This window comes from Caretta caretta, chromosome 3 (assembly GCF_965140235.1).
Source record: "Caretta caretta isolate rCarCar2 chromosome 3, rCarCar1.hap1, whole genome shotgun sequence".
In the NCBI taxonomy this organism is placed as follows: Eukaryota; Metazoa; Chordata; order Testudines; family Cheloniidae; genus Caretta; species Caretta caretta.
In genome coordinates, this window is record NC_134208.1 from 94735554 (window position 1) to 94752165 (window position 16612).

Genomic DNA, 16612 nt, shown 5'->3' on the forward strand with positions numbered 1-16612 from the left:
GGAGGGGCCAAAAATTGATACAGGTTTTTATGGTGCTTTTTTTTGTCTACATCAGAATCGCATGTGTGTGGTAGGAAGGGCTAAATTTATTCTCTATTCATGCCATGGAATTTGGGGTGCGAGGGCCAAAAATTGGACGACTCAGGCAGGATACCTGGGTCGATCCATTTTGTGTGTGTGTGTCACTCATACTCCAGGTTGCCTGCAGATCCAGCTCTTTACCTTTTCCTGGTCTCTTTAATCTCTTCCTCTCTAGTTTCCCATTGTCACCTAAGCACAGGAATTCAAAAATTCCAGCAGCAACCCCCTTCATCCAGCCCCGCCTCTAATCAGCCCTTGATTTAATAACATGCTGGGGGTGGGGAGGAGAGGGCAGATTGAATGAAACTGGCAGAGCAGACAGGAAAGCCCCGGACCGATGGCGGCTGCCCCCTCTTGCTACATGCTATCTGGGTACGGCCTGGCTTCTGACTTCGCCGCTGTCTCAAGGGTTAAGGGGAGGGGATATCATTCCCTCTCCTGTGCCCTAACGGGAGCGCTTTCGCGGGATCTCCAGAGAAGCCAGAGAGAGAGAGAGGCTGCATCCCCATAACTCCCTCCCTGGCTTCGCGTCGATGCTCATTTCTCCAGCTGGCACAGGAGTGTGAGCTGCTCCTCCCTGATTGTTATCTGCGCGGTGCCCTCCTTGGCCAGGAAAGGCTGCAAGCTCGAGGCTGTGTCAGTCAGAAAGGGGGCAAAGCTGGGAAACTCTGATCGCCGCTGGGAGCTCCTCTGTGTGCCTCTGCTCCGCGGGGTTACTGGTGAGTACAGGGGCTTCTGGTTGGGACAAGCCAAAGTTCCCCAGGTTTTAAGGTCTGCTGCGTGGTGGGTTCTGATCTGCATTTCGGGCGCCCTGAAAACCCACCACCGCAGTCTGTCATCGCCCGGCGCCGTGTAACTGAGCTTTCCCATCGGCTGAGCTGTTGGAGTCTGGGTTTGGTTTGTTTGTTTTTAAATACGTTGATTCTTCATAATCTTGCACGCGGAGCGCTGAAATCCACCTCTCTCCCACGCCCGCCCGCCTCCCTAGCCGGTGGTTTCAAGGCAAACCCATATGGTTTAGGCGCTCTGTTTCACAAGGGGGGATGCCCGGGCGGCTCCCAGCTCGGGAGTGGCTCGCTCCTGCCGAGCGTGGCGCTTTGGGTTCCTTGCCGGGAAGGTTTGTGAAGTGCCAGCTGAAGAAAAGTCTCCCCGCGGGGGAAGTGCTGAAGTCCGGCGCAGATGCTGCTCGCGGCGCCCGGGATTGATGCGGGGAGCAATTAGAGCAGGAACTGAGCTGCTCCGGAGCCGGGGGGCAGACCCTTCCTTCCCTACCCTGGAAGGGAGGCAGGTAAGTGCTGGGAAGGAACCCAGGGCGGTACTGTTGCCTGTTGGTGTGGTCCCAGATCGTGTTGTGCTACCGGATCATTTACACCGGGGGAGAGGACCTGATTCCCCTGCTCTCCCCACATCGCTGATCAGATGCTTTCCGCTGATCCTGAAACGACGGAGAAGGAGCGCGGAGCAGTGCCCTCTTCTGTTTACAGCCAGCCACATGTGCTTTCGGTTCCATCCTTTTCATTCGCGTCTGCAAAAATCCCACAAACGGCTGCCAGCATTATTCCGTGGCACTTGCGGGAATGATTCTCTTGGCTCTAAAACATGCCCACGGACAGCTCCCTCCTCAGGTTGAAATAACATTAAGATTATCGCAAGTCTACATCAGGCTGACTGTGAGCAGAGACTACATTTCCAATCGAACTTCCCACAGGCCGTAAGAGTAGAAAAATGGCACAGCAGGTTTGTAGTCCGAATTGTTTGTTTCTTCAAAAAAATCAATATCTTAAGCAGATCCATTCTGTGCCAAAGTGCTTTAAGGATGTATGTTATGTTCCTCCTAGATACCATTTTTAAAAAAAAATCTCTAAGAGCTGTCATAAATGGGTGCGGCTCTTGGGTCAGTAGCACACCCAGGAAATCAATAAATGTATAAATGTGTGTATGGAAATTGAGAGCACAGGAAACAATGGTTTCAAAGAAAGTATTACAGTTTACTGGGGGCGGGGGGGAATACTACGTTCCTCTTCATGTAGAGTTAAAAACATATATTGTATTCACCTAATGGCTCAGACTCTCTATCCTTTCACTAAAAAGTGGATTTTCCAGACAACTGATTATTGCCTAAGTCCATCATGGTTCACAGATCATTGAGTCAAAAGATTGTAACACTTATTACCATCCTTTCGGCAGCAGTTAGGTGCTAGCACACATGTAGTCTGGGTTCATGTCATTAAAAATTCTTTTGAAAGGTCACATGAAAAGTTACCCTTCAGGTGGTGGGGAAGGGTGGCTCAGTTGGTTCTAAAATAGGGCTGATGGCCCAGTGTTTAGGAGCTTAGTTAGGGACTTTGAAGACCTGGGTTCAAGGCACCCTAGATTTTCTGGGTGACTTTGGGCAAGGCACTTACTTGGAGTCTTTTTGTGCTTCAGTGCCTCATCAGTAAAGTAGGGCTAGCAGTCTTTTCCTATCTGAGGAAGGGGTGCTGTGAGGTTCTTTTCATTAAAGGTTTTGAGGTGCTCAGATATATTAATAAGGGTCATAAGTACCTTAGATTATTTCTCAATCAGATATAATAAATTTCCCCATGCAAAAATGGTCAAAAGTGCTCCAAAGCTATTATGTTCTAATCCTTTACCAAATTTAGTTTTGAAATTAGTCATTTTTCAGTGGTTTAAATATGGGAAAGTAAACAATAAGTAGTATTTGTTCTGCTTTATTTGAATATAATACAATAACATTTAATTAAAATAAATCTCTGAACAGTAAATTTGATCCTGGAAGTCCAGAACTATTGTGTCATGAACAGTGATGCTATATAGATTAAATCAACATGCATTTTTAATGCAAACAATGGGTTAAAATATATCTTAAAATTTCATCTATCTGTGACTGAAAGAGATTTCTTTATATCTTGGTCTATTGACCAAGTAAAAAATTTCCTCTCCTTTCTAAAGGTAACAAAGTAACTGCAGTTAGAGAAACTTTCCCTGGATCAGTTATGATGGTTCCACCCGCAAATGTTTAAAAAAAGCAAAACCCCACCACACTGGCTTCTGGACAGAAAAGGAAGGACTAAGAAAACATGCAAAATCCATTGATTCTTGTGGCCACCTAACATGAAACTGGCATGTAAATGAGCTACAATACACTGTACTGTATAGCCAGTATCTACAGACCAATTCAGTTCCCATAGATTTATTTTAAAACCTAATAATAAAAATAATAGATCTTAGAATTACCAAAATGGTTTTAACTCTTACAGATGGTCAGGAACTTTTCAACAAAATGTTTTTTGACAGAAATACTGATTTGTGGAAACTGCAACTTTTTGTGAAAACATCTCTGTTCTGATGAGGTTTCTCAGCTCTACAATTGAAATTCTGGTAAAAAGTAGAGAGAGAGGGAGAGGGAGAGAGAGGGAGGGAGGGAGAGGCTCCTACTCACCTGAGAGACACACATTTGTGTCCTGTTCCAAATGAACCCGAGTATGGACTTAAACCTGGATCTCCTACATCCTAGATGTGTGAACTAATCACTGGGCTATTAAGTATCTATCTCTTTGGTGTGAGAGGTTGTTTTTGTGAAAAATTTCAAAAGGTCTAGGTTTCATTCCAAGGCAGAATGAAAGGTGTCGAAACCTCAATTTTCATGAAACAGAATTTTTATTTTCCAGCCATCCCTACTAACTCAATTTTCAGTCTGTAGACTATGCTAATTGTTCCAACAGAGAATAAAATCCCTTTTGGGTTTAGCAGCGTCAGTGTAGGAACTAGAAGTATGAAGATATGTGTATTGACTTGTTTGTGTCTTCAAAGCTTTTTGCTGCTAACAAAAAAAAATCTTGATGAAGTATTTGAGCAGATCAGAAATCCTGAAAGTAGAAATAAAATAAGGAATATTTCTTGTTTACTTCTGTTCATTGCAGATACCTTTGGGATCAAGCTGATCCAGTTTTTTTTTCATTTGAATTGCTAATATTCCTTTTTAAATGGTGAAATAATTCACTACAGTGTTTGTCTATATTTTGATGTTTATGAAATGCTGCATCATAGCTGATGAAAGCGCCTTTAAAAAAAAAACCCCTACATTAAAACATTCCTAGACAGATACAAGTAATTTCCAAAAAGCAATCCTTTAGCTCACCATAAGAATGAAAGTTTTAATCTTATGCTTTCTAGTCCATGTAGATTGGAATACACATACCAATCCATTTTAATTAAGTTTAATCATGTCACAGCAGTTACAGGTTCATGCAGTATGCTGTTTCACTCCAATGTGCTATAAAAACAGAAATGATCTTTAAGAAATCTAGACAAACTCAAAGAAAGATATTGATGTGAACCATAGGATCCAGAGATAGAAAAGACCTATTAGGTCATCAAGTTATCTGCCCGTCAGTACAAAAGTGTCCCCTATTGTTCATTTATTGATAGACTAATATAATTATCTATTTCAAACAAGATTTGAACCCCCATATTTGGTTAATGAATCATTCATGAGCAAGTCTGACTTCCATAAATGTTTGTGCTCAGGGATCAGTTAGAAAAAGCAAAGGTATATGTATTCTTGTAATCTCTACCCACAAGAGATACTTCTCATAGTAGATGGTGGAGATGTTCAAAATATTATTATGCATGCTTTCTGTGCTCCTTGGGCATGGCTTGCCCTCAGTGGGACCCAAATACACCCAGGGACTCTGCTGGTCTCTCTGAGTTTGGCTTCTCCTTGATGGGACTCAATCTGTTTGGTTCCTCTTGGTTCCTTGGGTATGAATCCTTGATGGGAGGTTACTGTCTTTTGCCATCTCCATCCACCCTCAACTCTCTCACCCATGACACAATGAACTGTCACAGAATAGATTGTGAAGATCTTCTTAACTTGAACCTTTTTCCAGCATGCCCCCCCCCCACTTTTTTTTTTTACATGATTTGAGGAACAGTGAAATAGTTAATGTTAATTTTTGAAGTATTAGTATTGGGCAACTGAGTTAGCACCCATTGAAATGAAGAGGGCAGGTCACACCTCTTAGACTTATTGTTTCAGTTTTTGCAAATGTAGGCAGGGGTCTTGGCATCAGTGAGGTTCAGGTTACATTTCTGAGGCTCTCTCAGCTAGACATTTTCTTTTTTTTTTTTAAGTAAGCTTAGATTCTGGAGAACAAGAAGGCGGCATGAAAGAAATGCAGGCATACCTAATTGCCAGGTACTAACCCATTCTGGGCCGTATATGTGTTATTCAAAAGTACATAGTTGTGTTCAATGATTTTTATCCTACAGAATATTTATGAACTGATTGCCTCTACTGTTTGGTGTTCAACACCAATGTTTTGTGAGTGGTCGTCTAAATCACATGGTGGTATTCTATTCCCTGGATGATTAAAACCCTTGATATGGGAGACCAACACCAAGCACACAAAAATAAACAAACAAAACCCTTCCAGCACAAATATTTGGATAAATGAACATTTGTGCTAAAATTTGTGAAACTGCTTGAATTTGTATTTTCATGAATATGTGGTGGTTTGCAATGCATATTTGGACAACTAATCAAATGACCCTCCAAGGATCGTAGGAAACCAAACATGACTATTTGTGAAAATTTTCACAAATCAATTTGCTTACTAAGCACAGTTGGTCAAATAATGTTTGGTACAGTCTAGCTTTAAACAGATGACGCAACCTCTCTTGAAGATTACTCAACAAGCTAATAGCTTTCTTTTAAAAATCTTTCCTGTTTAAGTTTTCCTTTTGTTAATTTCATCCCATCGCTCCTACTTATACTACAGTTTTTTTTTATTATGCTTCCCAATCTTCCCTTCCTTCAAGTTCACAGTCATCAAAGATTTGCAGGGTTTGGTTATGCCTCCTCTCCCTAGTATACCAGAATTATATTAACAATGAGATTCCCAGAAATGAACACCACATTCCAGATGCAGTTGTACCACAGACACTCAGAGGGGGCCTATTACTTACTTGATTTGATACTTCTATGTATGGGGGCCAAAGTTGAACTCACTTTTTTGTTATCTCTTGTTTACTGTGGTCACAAAGTCAACATACATCAACAGTTATTGCTCAGTGTTATTTATGAGAACGTAACATTTCCCTATATTTTGAATAGGGAATAACTGTGGTATCTCATTTGCCACTGTGTAATAACTGCAGATAAATGTTGACTTTTAAAAGGCAATCCCTTTTATTTGGTTTCTACTATCATCATTTCTTCCTTCCATTACTTCCCCCTCCGAGTCAATACTTGTGTTTTGGGAGTATTTTTCGTCAGATGTATCAGCTTTGAAAGCTGAATCTCATTTTGCAACACTGGAAGCATCATTTGAAGTATGGATAACACATAATTCTGAATAAGCATGCTTTAAATAACATTAAGATTTCTGTCATGATAATTGTAGTTAATAAAATAATAATACTTGGTTAGTCATCTTGCTGTGAGAATAATATATAAATAAAAACTAAATATTTCCCCTGTCATACTGCTTAATTATGGATATATAGTACTATAGTAAAATGAAACAATAAATTTACACTACTCCTGACTCTTTTGGGTAATGTTGATCACTAATTTGGCTCCTGAACCACTGAGGTCTGAGTATCACTGGGATAGTAAGTTCATTTGCTAATTTCTTTAATAAAGTAGAATACATATTATCTGAACTTGCCCTGTGTGTGTGTGAGAGAGAGAGAGATGAAAAATTTACTATAGAGCAGAGGCTAATTTTTTTTAAATTTGGATCTGCACCAAAAGTGCATAAAGCAACACATAACCATTTGTTCTGTTTCACCTTCTTGTACTTAAATAGCTGTAGCCAACACTTTTTTCCCCTCCTTTTTAACTAGTTAGATCTTCTGACAGTTGTCTGGTCACGTAGTACAGTAAGATACTCTGCATTCACTACTTAGAAGAAGGTATCAAAGAAGCAAGTCCATGTTTTTACGAACTAAAGCAGATATGACTTCCTTTTAAATCAAGCATGAATGAATCTAAAAATGCATACATCAAGAGCGGATTCTGAAAATGGAACTCTTGCAGACTGATGCTAGCGAACACATGTGAGTTCACCATCAATCAGGGTTGTTCCAACTAGCTTGTCAAAGGTGGTGAGTGCTGAGTATATGCAAAAGAAATGTCTTTGGATATGAGATAATAATGTGTACATACTACAGATCTTTCCTTGATGATCTCATGGACACTTGTAATTCAGTACCAGATCATGCTACAAAGACACAGCCCACAGCAGGGGGTGGAATGCTGCAGCACTGTCTTAGAAGAATCCCAGGGAAGAAATCACGGTTCAGGGATCCACAATTCCCTCTCTGTTCCTCCCTTAAACCAGTGGGACCATATTTGCTGTTTACCTGTGCCAACAGCAAATCTCTGCCCGCTCTGTATCCCATCTCTGCTGGCCAGTGTATTGGGGATGCAGAGCCACGGTACCACTCCTTCCCTTCCCACTCCTTGCCCATCTGCTCCAGGATTGAGGGGAGAGGAATAATGGGTTCATAGCATCCAGTTTTGCCTAAGCATCCAGATCCAAGTCTGCACAGTGACGTAAAGGGGGTTAATTTATGCCACCATATAGCCCTGCTAGAGTGCTATATCATTTTACATTATTTGTCAATTCAAATCACTGAACATTGTTGATGTGATGGAACTTATTAGCTAAGATAAGGAACTGCATAATGAAAATGAAAATGTGTACAATTTGAAATCCAAGAGGAAGTAAATCTTAGTTTCCATGCTGGGAACATAGGTTCTGGCTGTAGTGGAATCCTTGGATGTGAATGAATTTGAGACAGATGTAAATATTTGCTGTGTTATAATGAAAGTTCAGAAAAGGAAACCACTTGTATGCTTGTAAGAAAGGTTTAATTTGGAATATATGCATATGAGTATATTCATATACATTACAGAGAATACCTGATGATGTGGTACTGAATGAACTTGTGATGACCATATTGCTTAAAAGGAATAAAGTCATGATTGAGTTATGCAGCTGATACTAAATGAGTGCCAATGAAATCTTCATACTACACCACCATGAAATTCACGTCTCTGCATGGAGCCAATACACCATTTAAATTCCACTTAAGCCCTCTTTGCTATCAGTATTATTCACTGTGGCAGGGAAATAGGGCCTGCGGATATTTAGGATTTCTTCACTAAATTGTATCTGCTCAGATAGAATTGAAGCCTTTAGCAGCTGTGAGATATTTCATACTAATTAATAAGTGTTTTTTAATATTGCTGTGTGAGCCAGGAAAGGTTAACATTAAAATGAGCCTATAATTATAATCTTCGTCCTTTGCAACAATCTAGCTTTGGTTCTTTAGCAATATGTGCTGTGCTGTGCACATATTATAAGCAATTAGTAAGTACAGGTAACAAGGCTGAAACTTATAGTCCTTATTCAGCTAAAACTCCTACTGACGTCAATGTGAGTTTCCATTGAATAGGAATTGTGGGATTAGGTCCGTAACTATTTGGAGAATTTAAAATGTATGTTGTTGTGGAAAGGATTCCTATGTCCAGTGACTGCTCATAGTAGTTTAGAGCTGAGCAGGCAAGGCTGCAGGAGAAAGGGGGGGAAAATATGTCTAGATTAGATATTGGGCTTTTGATTGGGCATGCACCTTTGAAAATAGTGTTTGGAACTCAGCTGGGGTTTCCTCAGTGGTACACCATAAAGGCTGGATATTGCCTGGCAATATCTGAGGGATGTATTTATGTTCCCTAGGGCTGAATCAGTTCTGAAACAGCTTTGTACTGAGCTGGCAGATGACATGATCAGATCTTAAAGAATCTTATAGTAGTTCATTTTCATCCAGGATATAGCTGGTATGCTGAGGGCTTCTCTGCTTTGTCTACACTTAAGTTCTGTAATTTACATAACACAAGTCAACGTAGTTTACATCGACGTACTGCGGTGTCTACACCATGCTATGCGGCGGGAGATGCATTCCCGTCTACATAGCTTCTGCCTCTCATTGAGCAGGATTACTGAAGTCGACAGAGTGCACTCACATCAATTTATCATGTCTTCACCAGACCCACTAAATTCACCCTGCTAAATCGATTGCAGCAGCACCGATTTAGCCTGAAGTGGAGACAAGCCCTAAGCTAAACAATTTTGGAGCTGCCTTGTAAACCTTCTGTTCCATTCTGGCTGGAGGAATAGCTCAGGGGTTGAGGAATGAAACACACACTGATTATTGCTGTAAATAGTACTGAATTTCTAACACCAATTATTCCAACAACTAATATCTGACATATGGTGAAAGTCATATTTGGTGGAAGAAATGCAAGAAAAAATAAGATGAGTATCTCCCAACACTGTTGCTGTTTGGCTTTTAAATCACTTCCTGTTTGAGGGTTTACAAAAATTAATTTTGGTTACTTGTATTTATTTTATTCCTAGTGCCAACTATAATGTTAGTTCTCGTTTTGAAAGCTATTTTTGTCTGTGCAATTAATTTTGGGCACAATTCTAAAACTTAGATCTCAACATGTTCACTCCCACAACTCAGGTAGGCTGATAAAGCCTCTCATATTTTCTTTCAGTTAACACAGTACAACACAGTACAAAACTATACCTGTAAAATTAGAGGCTAAATTGAAGCATATTTAAAAACATAGCATGTAGTATTAGAAAGCCATTCAGTACAGTGGCTAGAGTGAATAGGAGCAAGGATCACCTAAGTTCTATTTCTGGTTCATTATTTGGCCTTGGACAACTAGTCACTTATCCAGCCATATTGTCCCATGTCCAAATTACTCTCAGGTAGGGGGATGGAGGACATTGGTCCTTCTTGTGAGTTACTGTAAATAAATGTATTATACTTGTGCCTGCAAATCTGTGGATGGGTGTTTTTAAATAAATTCAGATAAACAAAATAATATTTTGTTGCACCACATTTTAGGTTTTGGATCTGTTAAATAAAAGAACCAAAAATAATTGGAACCAAAAGAAATTGTCATCTGTAATTTGCAGGTACTACCCAGATTAAGCCTGCCCACCTTTTAGCCTGCCCACTCCTCTCTCACCAGGTCCTACATATATATTCAACATCTACAGAAGTTGAGATGGCACCTAAGTTTAGCTATTTATTGCAACTCCAGGAGCCCTGGTTGGACCTTGGAACATAACTCCATTCCTGAAGCAGAGGCTCGGGATGATGACTAGAGTCCACGATCCTGGAACTCTGACTCTCCCATTACCAATTTTTTCCTCTGTAAAACATGATGGACTTTTCTCCAGAGAAGATCCAGTTTGCTGAAGTATAAATTTAGTGCTAGTCCTCTGAAAAATTGCTGTCATACCACTAGATTACAACTGTCAGATGTGGTTGAAATATAAAAAATGACGGGAGGGATTCTTTCTCTCCAGAGTAAATGAAGATAGATGATAGAACTTTTAATAATATTTGACATTTAAGTTTTATATTGCCGTAGCACCTAGGTATCTCAACCAGGTGGGCCCCATTGTGCTAGAAAGACACTGTACAAAGAGTTAGTAAATGACAGCCCCAGCTTCATAGAGTTTACTATGATGTTTTCCAGGGGTATCCAGAGTTGTGATGCACCTCGTTACCATCTGCCCTTAGCATGTGGGAGCCTTGTATGTACCCTTAGTTTGGGTCAGCTTCCCAACTCTACCAGCCACAGGCAACACAAGCACTTCCCTCTAGGCCTCGTACGGCCTGCTGCCTCTCTACAGGTTAGTGATTGGTATACCCCAACTCCAGAGCCTGCATCTCCCCTGCTCCACTGGACACTTTCAGTATTCACCGATTTGCTGCTTGCAAAGAAGCAGTACACCCCAGCTTACTAGCTCCACCTCAGATCACCGCTCTGCTTAACGCACGGCACTTAGGTTTGTTTACAATGAAGTAAGAATACATTTATTTATCAAAGCACAGAGACTCAAGTAATGGCAAGTAGAAGAACTGGAAACAAATGATTACATATAAAATATCATAACATGCATTCTAGAGCCTAAACTTAATTAACAAGATATTCTCATGTCTTGTAGAGTATTGCCCATCCCAAATCCTTGCAGTGCTTTACAGCCAGGTTGGCTGTGACCCTCCTTTCATGACATCTGCACGCTGTCAGCTTGCCTCCTAGGTTAAGGGTTTTGTGTATTTCCTTGCACTCTAGAATATGCCAGAACAATAATTTGTAATGAACAGGACATCCTCCTGCTGTGTGTTTCATCTTGTACATTTTCTCTGTTGTAGATTTCAGTCTTTCATTCTGCCCCGGCTTAGTATGCAAATAAACCTCCATTGAGAGGCATACAATACACAAATGACCAGACAGGGAAATCGGTATCTGCTACCTCCTGCCTGAAAGGAACGTTTCTGAGGTATGTCACCTCCTGGTGATCTGCCTTAACTCTAAGGCCTTAAGAGGATAGGTTTTAGCATCCATAAATAACTCCTTAAATATTATCTGTACATACATTTTGCAATGATTATGATAACCAGTGGGCTACTGGCTCTCTGTAGAGACCTCAAATGCCTACTTTTGGTGAAGGATTATGCATATATCTGACCCAGGGATCCCTGTAAAACCCCATGTACTCCTTGTGCCCTCTGCCATTTGGCATGAAGGGGTCTCTGGGTCACATTCACTAATATAAATTATATTAAATATGGGTTTGTTTGCGTGATATCAATTGTGCATTTACTGTACCGGCGGTGTCCAGGCTGTCACAATCGTATTCTGTAAACTAGAGCCTCTGTTAGAGTAAGAGTTTTCCTGAAGACAAGATGCAGTGTTAGGAAAATGTGAAGGTTTCATACAAATATTTTTTGCTGAAGTGTTAGCACAATCAAATATTTACGTTTGATGTTCAGAAATGAAAAGTTAATCCTATCACTTCCTCCATCATCAGGCATAGGCTATAAGAGGATATTGTCTAGGTTTTAAAGAAGGGACTCCGGCACAAGGTTAGTGGTTTTTTAATATCTGACAAGTGGTTTTTTTGTTTGTTTGTTTTCCTCTGGGAAGAGCAAATTTTAAAAATTCAGTAAGAGCAGCTTTCATGTTCTTTACTCTTAACACAGTCTTTAAATGGCTTCTCAGGAGAGCCCAAGTTTAGTGAAAGCTCATACTAATGAAGTCCCCAGAGAATGTATAGTTTTTCACTAATCACAATTAGGATTTAAGGCTGCCTCCATAAAGAGTGATTACTTTTATTATGAATGTGGTCACACTTTTGTAAACATCAGGCAAAAGCTCTTCTCTGAATTGTGAAATTGCTGGAGTGCCCAGGGGCTTCTAGGTAAGTAATTGAAGTAATCCATATGTTCTCCAAGTGGTATAATAAAGCTTTTGCATTAGTAAGTAGGTGCTGCTTTCATCCAAACCCTTCTTCCTCCCCTCGTTAGCTTGAAAATTCTCAGGGCAAGTCTACACTACAAAATTAAGTCAACCTAAGTTACGCTGACCGTCACATTAATTAATTTTGCTTTTGCATATCTGCACTATGATCCTGACAGTGCACATCCTCACTAGGAGTGCTTGCACTGATTTAACTGTCAATGTGGGCATTGTGGGACTGGTTCTGAAAGGCAGCAACAATCAATGTAAGCAACGCAGTGTCTACACCGACACTGAGTCAACCTAATTTCATCGACTTAAGTGCTACGCCCTCTCGTGGAAGTGGAGTGGGTGAGTTACATCGGTGGGAGTGACATTTTAGTGTAGACTTTTACAGAGTTAGGTTGATGTAAGGTGCCATACATCAAGCTAACTGTAGTGTAGACCAGGCGTCACTCGTGGCTGTTTGCCTTAAAGGGGTTTAGAAGTTTAAAAGAATTTGAAGCTGAGGCTTTGTTCTGTATACATTACAGGAATATTCATTTCTTTACCTTAGACTCATCATTTGTGTGCTGGAAAAGTCAGAATTCTGAAAGAAAGTGAATTTAATAAAAAATCAACAATACACATCTCTCAGTTACCATGGGAATGTTCTTGTATTGATGTGGGCTGCAGGCTATTCATCTGAATTATGAAGAATCTTAACACTGGATCAGGACAAAATCAAACATTTCATTGAATATGCTGTGTGTGATGGGGTGACTATCCCTCACTCAGGGCTGGCTCTAGGCCCCAGCAAACCAAGCATGTGCTTGGAGCTGCACTCTGGCCCTTTTTTTTTTTTTTCCTCTCCCCGCTTGGGGCGGCAAAAAAACCTAGAGCCGGCCCTGCCCACACCTTACCCAGATGGGCCAATTAACCCAACAGGCAGCTGATTAAAGAGGCTCAGCTGGGCTGGAATACGTAGGGTCTATAAAGCCCAGGAGCTGAAAGGAGAAGGGGGCTGCTGGAAAAAGGCAGACATTTCCAGGAGAAAGAGAGGAGTGAGGGGAGACTGCAGATGAGAGTCACTCCCTGGGAAGAGGGAGGAGGCTTTGGGGAACTGGTAGGCCCAGGAAGACAAGGGGAACCAGCAGTAGGAAGAAGCCCAGGGATAGAGCAGTAAGGCCAGAGAAAGAAGGCCCAGATTGCTGAGCTGAGAGTCCCTGGGCTGGAATCTGGAGAAGAGGGTGGGCTCAGGTTCCCCTACCAGCCAGTGGGCAAGTGGCACAGAGGCAGTGAGAGGGAAGAGTGCCTATGAGTACTGAGGACCTAAACCTCCACAGGAGGGGGGACACAAACAGCGATGCGGCTGGGGGGCTGAGCCTTTAAGAGTATGCTGTGATTCCTGAGGCTGTGGGAGGAGCTACAGGCCGACAGAGTGATGGTGTGCCAACCATGGAGGGGAGGTGTCAGCCTCGAGCTAATCCCTAGAGTACCAGGAAGAGGCACCAGTCCGGTGGTGAATGGTGCATCCCGTGACACTATGTCTCTAAGAAAAGAACTTAATTAGAAGTAGCTAACTTTTCTGTTCTGATACATCTTAATCCTTACAAAAAGGACAGTTTACACATTGTTCTATATAATTCATATCCAATAGTGCAGGGGTAGGCAACCTATGGCACATGTGCCGAAGGCGGCACGCGAGCTGATTTTCAGTGGCCCTCATACTGCCCAGGTCCTGGCCACCAGACCGGGGGGCTCTGCATTTTAATTTAATTTTAAATGAAGTTTCTTAAATGTTTTTAAAACCTTATTTGCTTTACATACAACAATAGTTTAGCTATATATTATAGACTTATAGAAAGAGTCCTTCTAAAAATGTTAAAATGGATTACTGGCACACAAAACCTTAAATTAGAGTGAATAAATGAAAACTTGGCACACCACTTCTGAAAGGTTGCCGACCCCTGTATTAGTGACTTGATTCTCCCCAGCACTTCCCCCAGAATTGCCGAGATCTATAAAGCTCCTGTAACTTAAATGGACGATGTGAGTGATCAGCATCTCTGAGGATTAGCCCATATGTGTATATAAAATCTATCCCCATCCATCATATAAAGTAGTGATCTAAGTCAGTCCATCTCAAAAAAGATATATTGGAATTGGTTCAGAAAAGGGCAGCAAAATGATTAGGGGTATGGAACCGCTGCCATATGAGGAGAGATTGAAAAGTCCCAGTCTTATTAGCTTGGAAAAGAGACAATTAATGGGGGATATGTTAGAGGTCTATCAAATCATGACTGGTGTGGAGAAAGTAAATAAGGAAGTGTGATTTACTCCTTCTCATAACACAAGAAATAGGGGGTCACCAAATGAAATTAATAGGCAGCAGGTTTAAAGCAAACAAAAGGAAGCATTTTTTCACACAACCCACAGTCAGCCTGTGGAACTCCTTGGCAGAGGATGTTGTGAAGGCCAAGACTATAACCAGGTTAAAAAATACCTAGATACATTCATGTAGGATAGGTCCATCAATGGCTATTAGCTAGGGTGGGAAGCAATGATGTCCCTAGCCTCTGTTTGATGATTACCTGTTCTGTTCATTCCCTCTGGGGCACCTGGCATTGGCCACTGTAGGAAGACAGGATACCTGGCTAGATGGACCTTTGGTCTGACCCAGTATGGCCATTCTTATGTTCTTAGGAACTGAATGACAAACTTTTAACAACGGCAGCTGAGTCTGGAAAGTCTGCTTCTCTTCTACAATCTCCCTATATTTATTAAACAAATGATCTTAGTGAGAGAAGGTAAGGTAATGAGGTGAGTCAACATTGTTAGATTAGAGCCTGGTGAGTGTAATATATGAATTCTGTGCTTCTTATCTGAATAATGGCCTCTGTATGCTTCCTTGCTCAGATGAATAATCTGTGTCTCAGTACAGGGTAGAAAGGGTTACATGATCCTTTTACCATCTGAAGCAATTATCTTGCTTTCTTCTTTAGATGCTGATTTACTTGTTACATAGAGCATGTACTTCTGTGATTGGAGTTCTATCTTATAGTGTGAGTGTGAGTTAGAGAGGAAAAAAAATTCAGGGTTTTGTTTAAAGCCCTGAAAAGCTGAGAATTCTGTTCTTGTCTCACCCCATCGAGACTAGGTATTGCAGCTCTCTTGAGATCAAATTTTGATCTGATTTGTGCCTAGGAGGCCTGATCCAAAGCCCATTGATGTCGATAGAAAGACTCCCATTGACTTAAACGGGTGTTGGATCAGGTCTGTGACAAATGGGAGGAGGTAGAACAGCAAAGGAACCCATATCCCAAAGGGCTCCTGTAACCAGACCTCTTGCCTCTTTGATGTTTTAGCTCCCCTCAGACTCACACTATGTCAGCTCCCTCATAATTTCCTGATCTTTGATCAAGTGGCCAAATAGTAACTTTGCTCCTGGTCTGTTAAGGTCAGAAGTCAAGCGGGGTACCTCTGGGGGATGCCTACTGGCAGTTGTCCTCAATGGAAGAGCATATGCAACCAGTTCCAATTACCTTAAACAAAAGCAAAACAAATGTAACCCTTCTGCCCATCAGAGTTGGCAACAACAAGGGTCGGGTTCAGTATCTAGGGGTTCCATTCCAATAACACCATGCCGCCTTGAGCCCACACCCAGTGACCTAGGACAAATACATACCACCCCCCTGGGTGCCTCTAAGAGGCAATACTTCCCTCTCACAAGCACAGAGTCTGAGTGTAGCAAAAGCCTCTTAATAACAGAGAGAAAACAACGCGGCATTATGTTGAGGAAACACCACAAACATATTTGTAACACAAACCATGAACCAAAAGATCCACCTCAAGCAAATTGGGCCATGTCCTTCCCTTTTGGTTCTTGAGTCCAGCAACCCAAAAGTTACCCAAAGTCCCAGAAGTTCAACAACCCTAAAGTTCAAAAGTTCATCTGCAGAGTTTACCTCCCAGCCTGGGTGGAAAGGGGGGGAAGTATGGGGGCACCTTACATACTCCACTGCTCATGTCAATGGCCAACTGCCCTGCCTCTCCATGGGGGTCTGCTGCAGCCTTCACCTCGAGCTGCTCCACTCTGCCGGACATCCCAAGAACTGCTCCTCTCCAGCAGACATCCTACTAGTCACTCATCAATATATCTTCAGGTCCCCCCCCCACTTAACAGCACTCAGTGATTACTAAGAGCTGAAA

The 16612-nt window shown here is 41.6% G+C and overlaps 1 protein-coding gene across 3 annotated transcripts in view; it reads left to right on the forward strand.

Moving 5' to 3' along the window:
- The first annotated feature begins 380 nt into the window (after nucleotides 1–380).
- The window catches only part of PKIB (cAMP-dependent protein kinase inhibitor beta), a 106923-nt gene continuing 90691 nt past the window's right edge, over nucleotides 381–16612 (forward strand). The window contains exon 1 of one of the 3 annotated variants that reach the window (XM_075126674.1): nucleotides 381–800. The gene's annotated coding sequence lies outside the window, so the exon portion shown is untranslated. Of the gene's footprint in view, nucleotides 801–1104; nucleotides 1370–1675; nucleotides 1819–16612 lie in introns of those variants that run through there. The other 2 variants (XM_075126675.1, XM_075126676.1) reach the window with 2 other exon arrangements.